The sequence below is a fragment of the Vulpes lagopus genome, chromosome 11 (genome assembly GCF_018345385.1).
Source record: "Vulpes lagopus strain Blue_001 chromosome 11, ASM1834538v1, whole genome shotgun sequence".
Lineage (NCBI taxonomy): Eukaryota > Metazoa > Chordata > Mammalia > Carnivora > Canidae > Vulpes > Vulpes lagopus.
In genome coordinates this window covers 20,098,474-20,110,741 of record NC_054834.1, presented here as the reverse complement: position 1 = coordinate 20,110,741, position 12,268 = coordinate 20,098,474, and positions in this window count along the sequence as shown.

Sequence of the window (12,268 nt, the reverse complement as noted above, 5' to 3'; positions counted from 1 at the left end):
TTTAGATGTAGCTGACAACAGATTGACTGTAGGACTTTGAGTCTGAGTGGAAATAAAAGGTTTAGCACAGAGTGCTTTAAAAGGAGTAAAGACGGTGGCCGTGTGTGGATTCTTGGTGTATCAGGCAGTTTGGGACACAAGAGGACACTGAGCCCAAAAGTGGGGGAGAAGAGAAGGCTCTGAGCTGACCTGCACCAGTGCAAGACAAGGATGAAGCCCAGGCCATATTGTGCCCTGAGGTCTCTCTAGGGGATTAGTCTTTAAGGCGACAAACAAGGTAGAAAATAAACATCTTTATCTATAACTCTTTGGCTTCTATAGAGCAATATTTAAGTTCCCCAATGACCAGCTCATACATCTATGTATCTCATCTTTCAGACATTTTGTTATATGCTCTTCGCTACATCCCAGAGCTTCTTCCATTGTGACTCAATGTTTGAACTTTTTTGGATAGACAAATTAAAGTAGGCATGGAAAGCTCACACTGATTCATTATCCTACCAACTCAAGGCTGCTTGTCTTATCATTCTCTGCTAATAAACTCTAAACAAAAGGAAGGCTAGATATGTAATTCAAGAATTACAGAGCAGATCTATTTATTCTTTGTTCTAGTAAAGGACATCACATCAGCATCAAGGCCAAAGAGACTTCGAAAGCCTGTGTCTTAACAAATTGTTCAGCTGTTTGATTCACAGAGTTCATTTTTCTGCTGTTTGAAGAGCATTCGTGGGTGCCAAGACTGAGTCACAAAGAAATATGCCCAAGCTGAAATAGTTTATCTTGATATGGATAATCACACATAAACACTTCAGTTTATACCAAAATGGAAGTGTTTTTCCTTTTTCCCATCTAGCAGAAACAGTTTACAAAGTTTTTTCTATGTAGTCTGAAATGCTAATCTCTCAAATACAAACAGAAAAGTGTATTTAGACCAATGTAGTTGCTGCTTCTGTGGAATTACTAATGTCTTCTTTGTAGAAGTTTTTTTATTGCCATACTAAGCTCATTTCCTGTCATTGTTGATCTGTACCATATCATCCTCAAGGCCTCACACTTGAGAGAATCAAGTTTAATGTCTTGATATATTTCTAGTTCTTTTATTGACTTGAATTCCATTGCTTTTTGTGTAGCTCTTAAATTCTATTACCTAGTTGTCTAATTACTGTTAACTCCGATTTCTCTTGGTTGTGTTTGTTGCCAGTTTTTATATTGTAATCTATGCTCCACATTTTTAGTTCTTAATTCTTAATTTTTACTCTCATTCTTCAACCTTACCTACTTATGTTATAAACATTGAGCTATTTTATTCCTAATTTTGCATGTTATGAACTTTTCCTTTTATTTATTTATTTATAACGATTTTTATTTATTTTTTCATGAGAGACACAGAGAGAGAGGCAGAGACATAGGCAGAGGGAGAAGCAGGCTCCCTGTAGGGAGCCAGATGTGGTCCTCGGACCCTGGACCCTGGGATCATGACCTGAGCCCAAGGCAGATGCTCAACCGCTGAGCCACCCTGGGGTCCCATGAACTTTTCTTTTTAATATTCTTTTATATTGTAATTATCTTCTGATTACATTTTTATTTTTCTGATTTCCAATTTTATTTATTTATTTATTTGAGAGAGAGAGCTCACGTGAGAGAGAGAGAGAGAGAGAGAGAGAGAAAACCTGAGCAGGGGGGAGGGGCAGAGGTTGAAGGAAAAGCAGACTCCTGTGGGGCAGGGAACCCAACACAGGACTGAATCCCAGGAACCTGATATAATGATCCAAGCCGAAGGCAGACATTTAACTGACTACCCAGGTGCCCTGATTTTCAATTTTTTTTTTAATCACAAATTACTCTTTAAATATTCTTTTGTATTTGTACCTATTTTCTTTCTCTTTTCATTTGTACTTTAACTGACTGTATTCTACTTTTTAGTTTAATTTTCCCTATTTTTTCTTTTTTAATTTCCTTAAGATGGCCACAATAATTATGGCTACAGATTAGGGATATGAGTCAAGTCTACAACATAAGTCAGGGGGCTGGGAAACATGCTCTGACTCTCTCCATGGATACCCTATCCTCTCCATGAATGCTTTCCCCAAGTCCTTAGCATAACCAGCCTCTGAGAATAATATATCTTATAGGAAAAATCACCCTCTATGTAGATATTATACTTAAAATATTGTTATTGGATGACAGACATCTGATTGTTATATGATGAGTTTGTATTTACTTGTTTAATATATGTTTTGTGACATATATAAGCACGAGACTTGGAGAAAATATGGCAACAGCCTGTTTTGGCTAAGAAGCTAACATCTGGAACAATGAGGGGCTTGGTAGTACTGATTCTCCCAGTAGACATTCATGGCAGAAAGCACTGGAAAATACTACCATTTCAACATTTGCTTTCTGCCAAAGTATTTATTAGCAGTTTGGCTCTATTCCCTTTTCTAAGGTCTGTGGGAGAATTTGCTAAATGCATATGACTCTCACTACCTCTTTTCCATTGTGATGGTCTAAGAGCAGCTGGATAGATAGGTTATCCTGAAAAGCATTTCTATAGGTCATTGGTATGCCCACTGGTGGCTCCTACAAATTTTCAGAAACTCTCTGCAGCCTGAACCCACTGAGAAAGACGTAATCTAAGAAAAAGGGAGACATACTTGATTCATTCTGGATATTTCCTGGCATACAGAGACAGACAGACGGCTCTCTCCACTTTTTTTTTTTTTTTTTTTTTACTTTTTCTCTGTAGGTAAAGAATAAAGCATTTTCAAAACTGAAATTGTGGTTACTCTCAGGATAAATTATATGTTGAAGTGTTTTTTTAAAGAATTATTTTAGGGGTGAGGGGCAAGGAGAGAGGGAGAGAAGCTCCAAGCAGACTCCTGGTTGAACTTAGAGCCCCTTGCAGGCTTGATCCCAGGACCCTAAGATTTATGACCTGAGCTGAAATCAAGAGTTGGATGCCTAAATCAACTGAGCCACCCAAGTGCCCCTATATGTTGAAACTTTCTAAGGACCAAGTTTAGCTCCTTGCAAAAGATAACCTAAGTATTCAATCAAACCCTGTGTATAATAAACTCAAGGATGAAAAACTGTAAAATGATTATAAGTGAGGAAGTTTTATTAAAGATTTTTTAAAAATCTTTTAAAAAATGGTCTAAACATCATCTATAAAAAAGAGAACAAAAACCAAACTGGCACCGTATCTTCAGCATTATCCCATAAACACATGTTTGATGTGACAGGAATGCATATCTATGATAAAAGTGTAGCATGGGGTATAATAGTCTTAAATGCATTAAGTGTGATCTCTGTATTTTCATTTGCATGCCAATGGTCAATTTCATCATTTGTGAAATGGGAAAAGTAGAATCTACTCTATAGTAAGAGATTTTTTTTTTTTTTTTTTTTTTTTTTTTTTTTAGTAAGAGATTTTAAATAATGTAACTGTCTCCTAGGATATGTGTGCTCAATAAATATGAAGTCTCTTAATTATTGTGTAGTTATGAAACTTAAGGATTTGATGTTACAGATGCTGTAGACATGCACCTAGTAAGCAGAGTACTTTAAAGCCTTTGTTAAATATAGCAGTGATGTCATAAAAGATATTTTTCATCCTATAATTGTAAGAAAGTGTTGATTTTTGTCTGTAGCTATTGTCAAATTAAGTACAATTCATAATTAATCAGTTTGTTTTAAAATCTGTGATGCAGCTTGTTCAATGTGCCAGCAGATCTTCTATCAAAACGCACTAATTATAAATCGCTGTATTAGTCAGCTCAGCCTACCATAATGAAATCCCATAGACTGAGTGATTTAAACAGCAGAAAATCATTTTCTCACATCTCTAGAGGCTATAAAGTCCAGGTTCAAAGTTTGGCAGGGTTCAGTTTCTAGTGAGAGCTCTCTTCCTGGCTTGCAGATAGACACCTACACTTTCCTGTTGAGTCCTTGCGTGACTTGGGAGTGGGGAGAGGAAAAAGAGGAGCAGAGAGAGAGGAGGAAGGGAGGGAGGGATAGAGAGGGAGCTCTTCCTTTTCTTATAAAGCCATAGTCATGTCGAAATTAGAGTCCCAAGCTTATGACCTCAGATAAAGTTAAATCACTTCCTAAAGATCCTATCTCCAGATACAGTCACATTAGGGGTTAGGGCTTCAACACATGAATTTTGCAGCAACACGGTTTTGTCCATAGCATCTACACAATTAGAATTATCATCATATTTTAATGGGCAGCCTGTTTTCAGAGTACTCAAGCAAGAAGAAGTCTAGAAATAATATATACAGCATGTTATTTTCTTTAATGGGAATAGTTAGATTCTTTTATTAGCATGAGAAAACAAATTTATACAGGCCAAGATATTTGTCTTCCAACTAAGAACAGATGGAGCGGTATTACTGTTTATGATGGAATGTTTACCATTAGAGATCTATTTAAAAATTTATAGGTAAAATTTCTTCACTTTTTAAAAATAATTGAAATAAGGCTAATGTGTTCATAGACAGTATCCAAAGACAGCCCACCAGAAAGATGAGTTAAATATATTTAACCATAGAATGATGATGCTAATCTTGTTTTTGTTTTTGTTTGTTTGTTTGTTTGTTTTTGTATATTTTTTTGGAAAGACTTCATTTATTTGAGAGAGAGAGAGAGAGAGTACAAAGAGGGTAGGGGAAGGACAGAGGGAGAGAGAGAATCAGGATCCCTACTGAATAGGGAACCCCATGCAGGGCTCAATCCCAGGACCTGGGATCATTACCTGAGCTGAAGGCAGACACTTAACCAACTGAGCCACTCAGGCTCCCCAATCCTAATCCTTTATAAAATAATTCTACCTCCATTTTAGTTGGAGTCTTTATGCTTAAAATGAGATATGTTCACTTGGTCACTGTACCTGCAAAAGGCATGCTACACTTTATAGCTTCTGTGCTGATCAATATTAGTCAACACAGGTCCCTGCTTCTGTGGTAATTCCCATCAATCAACAAAGAATCCAGTATAGTTATCTCACCTATAATCGAATCATTTTTATATGCATGGGAAATCTATTAACTCAAAAAACCCAATATCATCAATATCAGATACTGTGTAAGAAAAAGTACATAATATACATAGAGCATGCATATTCTATAGAAAAAAATTAGCAGAAATCTCTTTATAAGAAATCTAGACCTTTCTAGTATTAGTGTGTTTCTATGAGAATATTTTGTATTACATGATAGAAAGAATTTAAGGATAATAAAGAATTTAGATAGAACTAGGCGATAATTAAGTTCATGTTATCTGTAAATTCTGAGGTTTCTGAGATGAAGGGTTAATGTTCCAACTAGTGAGGACCAGCATTTCATAGGATGAGAGAGAGTTTTCATTACATGTAAGGAATGACATCTTCAAGTTGGCTAAATACATTACCAAAATGGAGTAGTAATCACAAAGGAAACATCTCCTTTGGGAATGGAAAATAGTGGGTTTTTGACTTTTTATCTGATATTCTCTAGAATGTTATGAAGATTAATTCAAAGGCTAACTGATTTTGTTTCTTAGTTTCACTTTTACAGATGCTTACAATTGCAACTTATAAAAGAGCCATCCTATTTTTTTCTGGAACTGCTGTTCATACAGTTACTGCATAGTTTATGTTTTTCTTTTATATATTCTTATTTCAATCATATTGTATTGTGCTTTACTCTCTTTTCCAAACATTTGGAAAACAGTTTTTAAAATAATAATTTGTCTTCAACAACTTACTTAAATAATGACCGAGGTCATCCTCATTTGTGGAATTTCATGGATTGATCTGCATCTCATTACATCATGCATCAGAGGACAGCTAGCCACCAGAATAACACAACAACCTAATTTTGTACTAAATGTTAATTTTGGTTACTGAGAAATGGTCATTTTGAAAAAAAAAATTAAAACTCCTTTTTTTAGAACACAGCAGTTACATTTTTTTATAAATTGAAAATGAATAAAACTGATTTAGATCACTTAGACTCTCTTGACATAAAGCAGTTTTGATGATTTGAAATTAATTTGCTAAGCTGCAGATGTTGAGTACAATTGCATGTTTATTAAAAAGAAATAAAGCTATAGAGCCCACCAATTTTTTTTCTGGAATTGAGTAGAACATACTTGAGCCAGTCATGGCACAGCTTCAACTAATAATGGACACTTAGGATTATCTGACTAAGAAGTTCATTTGGGACTAAGGCAAGCAGTTCCTAATTCTAGTCTCTTGGGCCATCATTCAAATATATTATTATTCAAATCACTAATGAGACAGGAAGAGCTCGAACCATAATTGACTTGCATTCTCTTGGGAAGTCAGCCCTGAGAGTAGATCTAAATAAATTCCCCAAGTGTATTGTCAACAGAAAGTATTGTAATTAATTTACTAGTCAGGCCCAAAGCATTGTGAGTAAAAGAATTGCCCAGTTTCTCCTTTACCTCTTTTAACTCCTAGATTCCAACCTCTCTAGGAAAAAAAAGAAAAACATGTCCACAGATTCCAAAATACAGATGTGATTTAAAATGTGAAATATGTGTATATGTGTGTGTGTGTATATATATATATTCCATATATATCAGGGAAATGCATATAAAAACCACAATGAGATATTACCTTACATCTACCAGAATGGCTAGACGTCAAAAGACAAGAAATAGCAAGCATTGGCAAGGATGTGATGAAAAAAGGATCACATGTGTTCTATTTTTAGGAATGTAAATTGGTGCAGTCACTGGGGAAAACTGTATGGACATTCTCTAAAAAAAAAAATTAAAAAATCAATACCACACAATCCACTAATTCCACTTCTGAGAATTTACTGAGAATTTTTTGAACACTAATTCAAAAAGATATGTACACTATGTTTATGGCAGCATTATTTACAACCACCAAGATACGGCACTATCAATAGGTGAATAGATAAAAAAAAAAAAAAAAGATATGGCGTGTTAACACAATGGAATGTTCAGCCGTAAAAATGAATGCAATATTGTGGTTCACAACAACATGGATGGACCTGCAGCATATTATGCTGCATGAAATAAGTCATCCAGAGCACAATAAATGCCATATAGTTTCACTTATACCTGACATCTGAAAAACAAAACAAAAACAGGCTCACAAATACAGAGAACAAACTGATAGGTGAAATCGAGGATTAAGAGGTTCAAACTTCCAACTATAAAATCAATAAATCACAGGGATGAAAAAATACAGCATAGGAAATATTGTCAATAATATTGTATTGATTTTGTGTGACAGCAAATGGTAACTACACTTATTGTGGTATTATCAATGTATATAATTGCCAAATCACTATGCTATATACCTGAAAATAATATTTTATGTCAACCCTACTTTGCTTTAAAAGAAAAAAAAAAAAAAAAAAAGCACAGATTTCCATATGACCAGTCACTCTACTTTTGGGTTTATGCCCAAGAGAATTGAAAACATTACATCTAGCTTTCATTTCATTGTCCAGAGGTAAAAATCAGGGTGTAGGGAATTACACATTCATTGTTTTGACCATTAGGTGAATAATACTAATCTATCTTCAATCCAATGCAAATTTAGGATTAAATTAATAAAAATAAATATTTAAAAAGCCTGTGCCTGTCCTGCCCTAACTCAAGACTGAATGTCAGTCCTCACTAGAACTCCAGAGTCAAAAATCAGAGCTCTCAAAGGCTAGATTTTGAAGAAGAGAAATAGAAATCCCCCTCCTTTTTGTAATCTATGATCACAGCATAAAATATTTCATAATAATATGAAAATACCAAGAAGTAAGTGATTCTTTTTACACTCCACAAAAGATGCATTATTTTACTCTATTTGGGGTAATCTGTAAGTAACATTCAGTGAAACAGAAAGAAATGACTAAAGATGGAAAATAACATTTACAGCTAGATTTAGGCCACATTTAAACTAAAGTAAGCTGAATATTTTAAAGGTTAACTTATCTTACACTTCTCTGCTTCTCTAAATAAAAAAAGTTATCTACTGTAGACAAACAAAATACATCAAATATAATTTTGTATCACGAACCAAGACTTATTTTAATTTTTTTTTAAGGATTTTATTTACTTATTTGAGACAGAGAGAGAGAAAGTGAGAGAGCATGAGCAGAGGTACGGACAGGGGCAGAAGGATAAGCAAATTCCCTGATGAGCAGGGAGCCTGAGGCTGGACTCTATCCCAGGACCCTGAGGATCATGACCTGAGCTGAAGGCAGATGCCTAACCAACTAAGTCACCCAGGCACCCCTATTTTTACTTTTCTATTGGGTCAAGGAGAAGTGATTAGGATTTAGACTCCATACCCTCTAATAAGGTTTTATCGTAGAGAGAGAGATGGCTGAGTAGGGCAACCCCAAGCTTGTCTCCTCCCTTGAACACAGCTAGACAATACCAAATCATTCTCAAGACAAGAGATCAATTCGAAGTTTTACAAGAACAAACCAGAAAAATGACCCCTAGAATTAGGAACTGTGGAATTGATTGGTAGGAGAAAAGAGCCCTGGGTGCTGCCCAGGGGAGGGAGCCCTGATTGCAGAGGGAGTTGCAAGAGAGAAGGAAGAGAGGTGAGAAAGCAGCGGTGCAGGGGGGGTGGGGCGGGGTGGGGAGAAGAATGAAAACACAAGCAGGGGACTGTGTAAGAAAACAATTCCCCAAAACCACTGACAGGGAAAAAGGAAAGGATTACAACACCACATTTTCTGTAAACAGTGGAGCATAGAGTCTGAAGTTTCAGAGGTCTGTGGCATTGCCAGGCTTGCACCTGGGGAAGGAAATAGTGCTCTGGTGGGAGAGTAGGGCCAAAGGCCAACAGCAGGCAGCAAGGATCCCCAGGGTCACAGGAGAAGTGGTTCCCCTGCTTGGAGGACATTCGGGAGAGGTGATAAGGCCTCTCCACCGGCAAAGGGCCCGGAAGGGCCGATATAGCTATCCCATTCCCCAGCTGAAGGCAGCAAACCCTGGCGCCAGCTGTGTGTTGCACTTTACCATGAACTCCAAAGCACTGTGCAGTCCCAGGACTGTTTTCTGGGACGAGCTGGCACAGGCCAGAGTGCAGGGATACCCTCCCCCAGAGGATCAAGGCAGGTCCCTGCCACCAGAGTCTCTGCAGTGTTGGGTTTTGAGATACAGCTACTGCTGAGAGGAAACACTGGGATGCTGTGCCGCTTGGCAGGTGGGCAGCCCGGACACAGGGCGAAGGTGGGATGTGATGGAAACCAGGGACACAGGAGAGGTCACTGTTTGGACATCTGAGAGGGCTTACCTAAGAGGGGTGACATGTATTTCCTGCTTAGGAGAGGAAAGAACAGGGTGAGGCCATTTTCTCCAGGAGCCCACAAACTTAATCCACCCCAGTGAGCTAAATAGCGCTCCCAATTGGAGAAAGGAGCAGCTACACCAAGCCGGGCCCTCGTTCGCCCTGCAGCCACATACCCACTCCAGCAATTCCACCTGAGAATCAGGACAGCGGACCCCTCCTGGCAGAAGACCAGCACAAAAACCTCAATCACACCAAGTCTACCGATTACAGAGTACTACAAGGTTTCAGCTCTAGGGAAAACAGGATTTAGTGTCCTTTGGAGTTTTTTTAGTTGTTCAGTTGTTTCTTTTCATTTTGTTTTGTCCTTTCATTTTGTTTTCTTTTGTATTTTTGGATACAGAAGAAACAATTTAATTTTTTTAAATTTTATTTAATTTTTTAATTTTTAATTTTCTTTTCTTTCTCTCCTTGTTCTATTAAGTTTCTCATAAGGAGATCAAAACATATGTAGGATCTAGCTTCCTATATCTATTTTATCTTATCTTTTAATTATTTTTTAACATTTAGTTGTTTTATTTTTTTTTCCCTCCTCCAAAATGACAAGATGGAGGAATTCACTGCAAAAGAAAGAACAGGAAGAAATTACAGCCAGAGATATAATCAATACAGATATAAATGAAATGTCTGAGCTATAATTTAAAGCAATAATTATAAAGATACTAGCTGGGTTTGAAAAAGCATAGAAGACACTAGAGAAATCTTTGCTGCAGAGATAGAAGAACTAAAATTGAGTCAGGCTGTAATTAAAAATGCTATACCTAGATGAAAACACAAATGCATGGCGTAAAAATGAGGATGGTTGAAGCAGAGGAAGGCATCAGTGATATGGAAGATAAAATTATATAAAATAATGAAGATGAAGAATGAAAGAAAGATAATGGATTATAAAGGTAGACTTAGGGAACTCGGTGACTTATTAAAACGGATTAACACTCTTATCACAGGAGTCCCAGAAGATGAAGGAAAAGAAAAAGGGGCAGAAGGTTTAACCATGCAAATTAGAGCATAAAAATGCCCCAATCTGGGGAAGGATACAGACATAAAAATTCAAGAAGCACAGAGAACTCCCCTTAAATTCAACAAATGCTAACCATTGCCTAGGTATATCATAGTCAAATTCACAAAACAGAGTAACAAAGAAAGAATCCTGAAAGCAGCAAGGGGAAAAAAATGTTATAACCTACAAGGGAAGACAGATCAGGTGTGTAGCAAATCCAGTTTGCAGCTGATCTGTCCACAGAAACTTGACAGGACAGAAGAATGTGGCAAAATATATTCAAAGTGCTAAATGGGAAAAATTGCAGCCAAGAATTCTTTATCCAGCAAGGCTATCATTCAGAGTAGGAGAGATAAAGAGTTTCCCAAACACTAAAGGAGTTTGTGACCACTGAACCAGCCCTGCAAGAAATATTAAGAGCAAAAAACACCAAAAGCAACAAGACTAGAAAGGACCAGAGAACATCACCAGAAACATGAACTCTACAGGTAACACAATGGCACTAAATTCATATCTTTCAATAGTCACTCTGATGTAAATAGACTAAATGCTTCAATGAAAAGACATATCAGAATCGATAAAACAAGATCCATTTATGTACTGCCTACGTGGGATTCATTTTAGAACTAAAGACACCTGCAGATTGAAAGTTAGGACGGTTCTTTAGAACCATCTATCATGCTAATGGATGTCATAAGAAAGCTGAAGTAGCCATGCTTATATCAGACAAATTAGATTTTAAACTGAAGACTGTAACAAGAGATAAAGAAAGCCATTATATCATAATTAAGGGGTCTAAGCATCAAGAAGACCTAACAATTGTAAATATGTATGCCCCAAACTTGGGAGTACCCATATATATGAATCAATAATAAAACAAACTCAAGGATAATAATACAATAGTAGTAGGGGACTTTATCACCCCACTTGCAGCAATGGACAGATCATCTAAGCAGAAAATCCACAAGGACTCAATGGCTTAAAGACACTGGATCAGATGGACTTAACATATAGAGTCAGAACACTTCATCCTAAAGCAGCACGATGCATGTCCTTTTTGAATGTACTTGGAACATTCTCCAGAACAGATCACTTGCTGGGTCATAAACCAACTCTCAACAAGTACAAAAATATCCAGATGATGCCACGCATATTTTCAGACCACAACCCTATGAAACTTGCAGTCAGTCACAAGAAAACATTTGGAAAGACCACAAATACATGGATGTTAAACAACATCTACAAAAGAACTAATGGATTAACCAAAAAATTAAAGAATAAAATAATATGTGGGAGCAAATGAAAATGAAAACGCTATAGTCCAAAATCTTTGTGATGGAGCAAAGGCAATCCTAAGAAGGAAGTAGATTGCAATACAGGCTTATCTCAAGAAGCAAGAAAAGTCTCCAATACACAACCTACCCCTACACCTAAAGAAGCAAGGGAAGGAACAGTGAATAAAACCTAACGTCAGCAAAAGAGAAATAATAAAGAGTAGATCAGAAATGAATAAAATATACAAACAAACAAAAACTAGTAGAACATACCAATAGAACTAAGAGCTGATTCTTTGAAAGAATTAATATAACTGATAAGCCCCTAGCCAGACTTTTCAAAGAGAAAAGAGAAAGGACCCAAATAGATAAAATCACAAATGAGAGGAGAGACCACAATCAACACCACAGAAATATGGACAATTACAAGAGAATACTATGAAAAATTATATGCCAACAAACTGGGAAATCTGTAAGAAATGAACAAGTTCCTAGAAACCTACAAACTATCAAAACTGAAACAGGAAGAAATAGAAAATTTGAACAGACTTGTAACCAGCAATGAAATTCAGTCTCCCAACAAACAAGAGTCCTAGGCTAGATTGCTTCCTGAGGGAATTCTACAAGAAATTTAAAGGAGAATTAACCTATTCT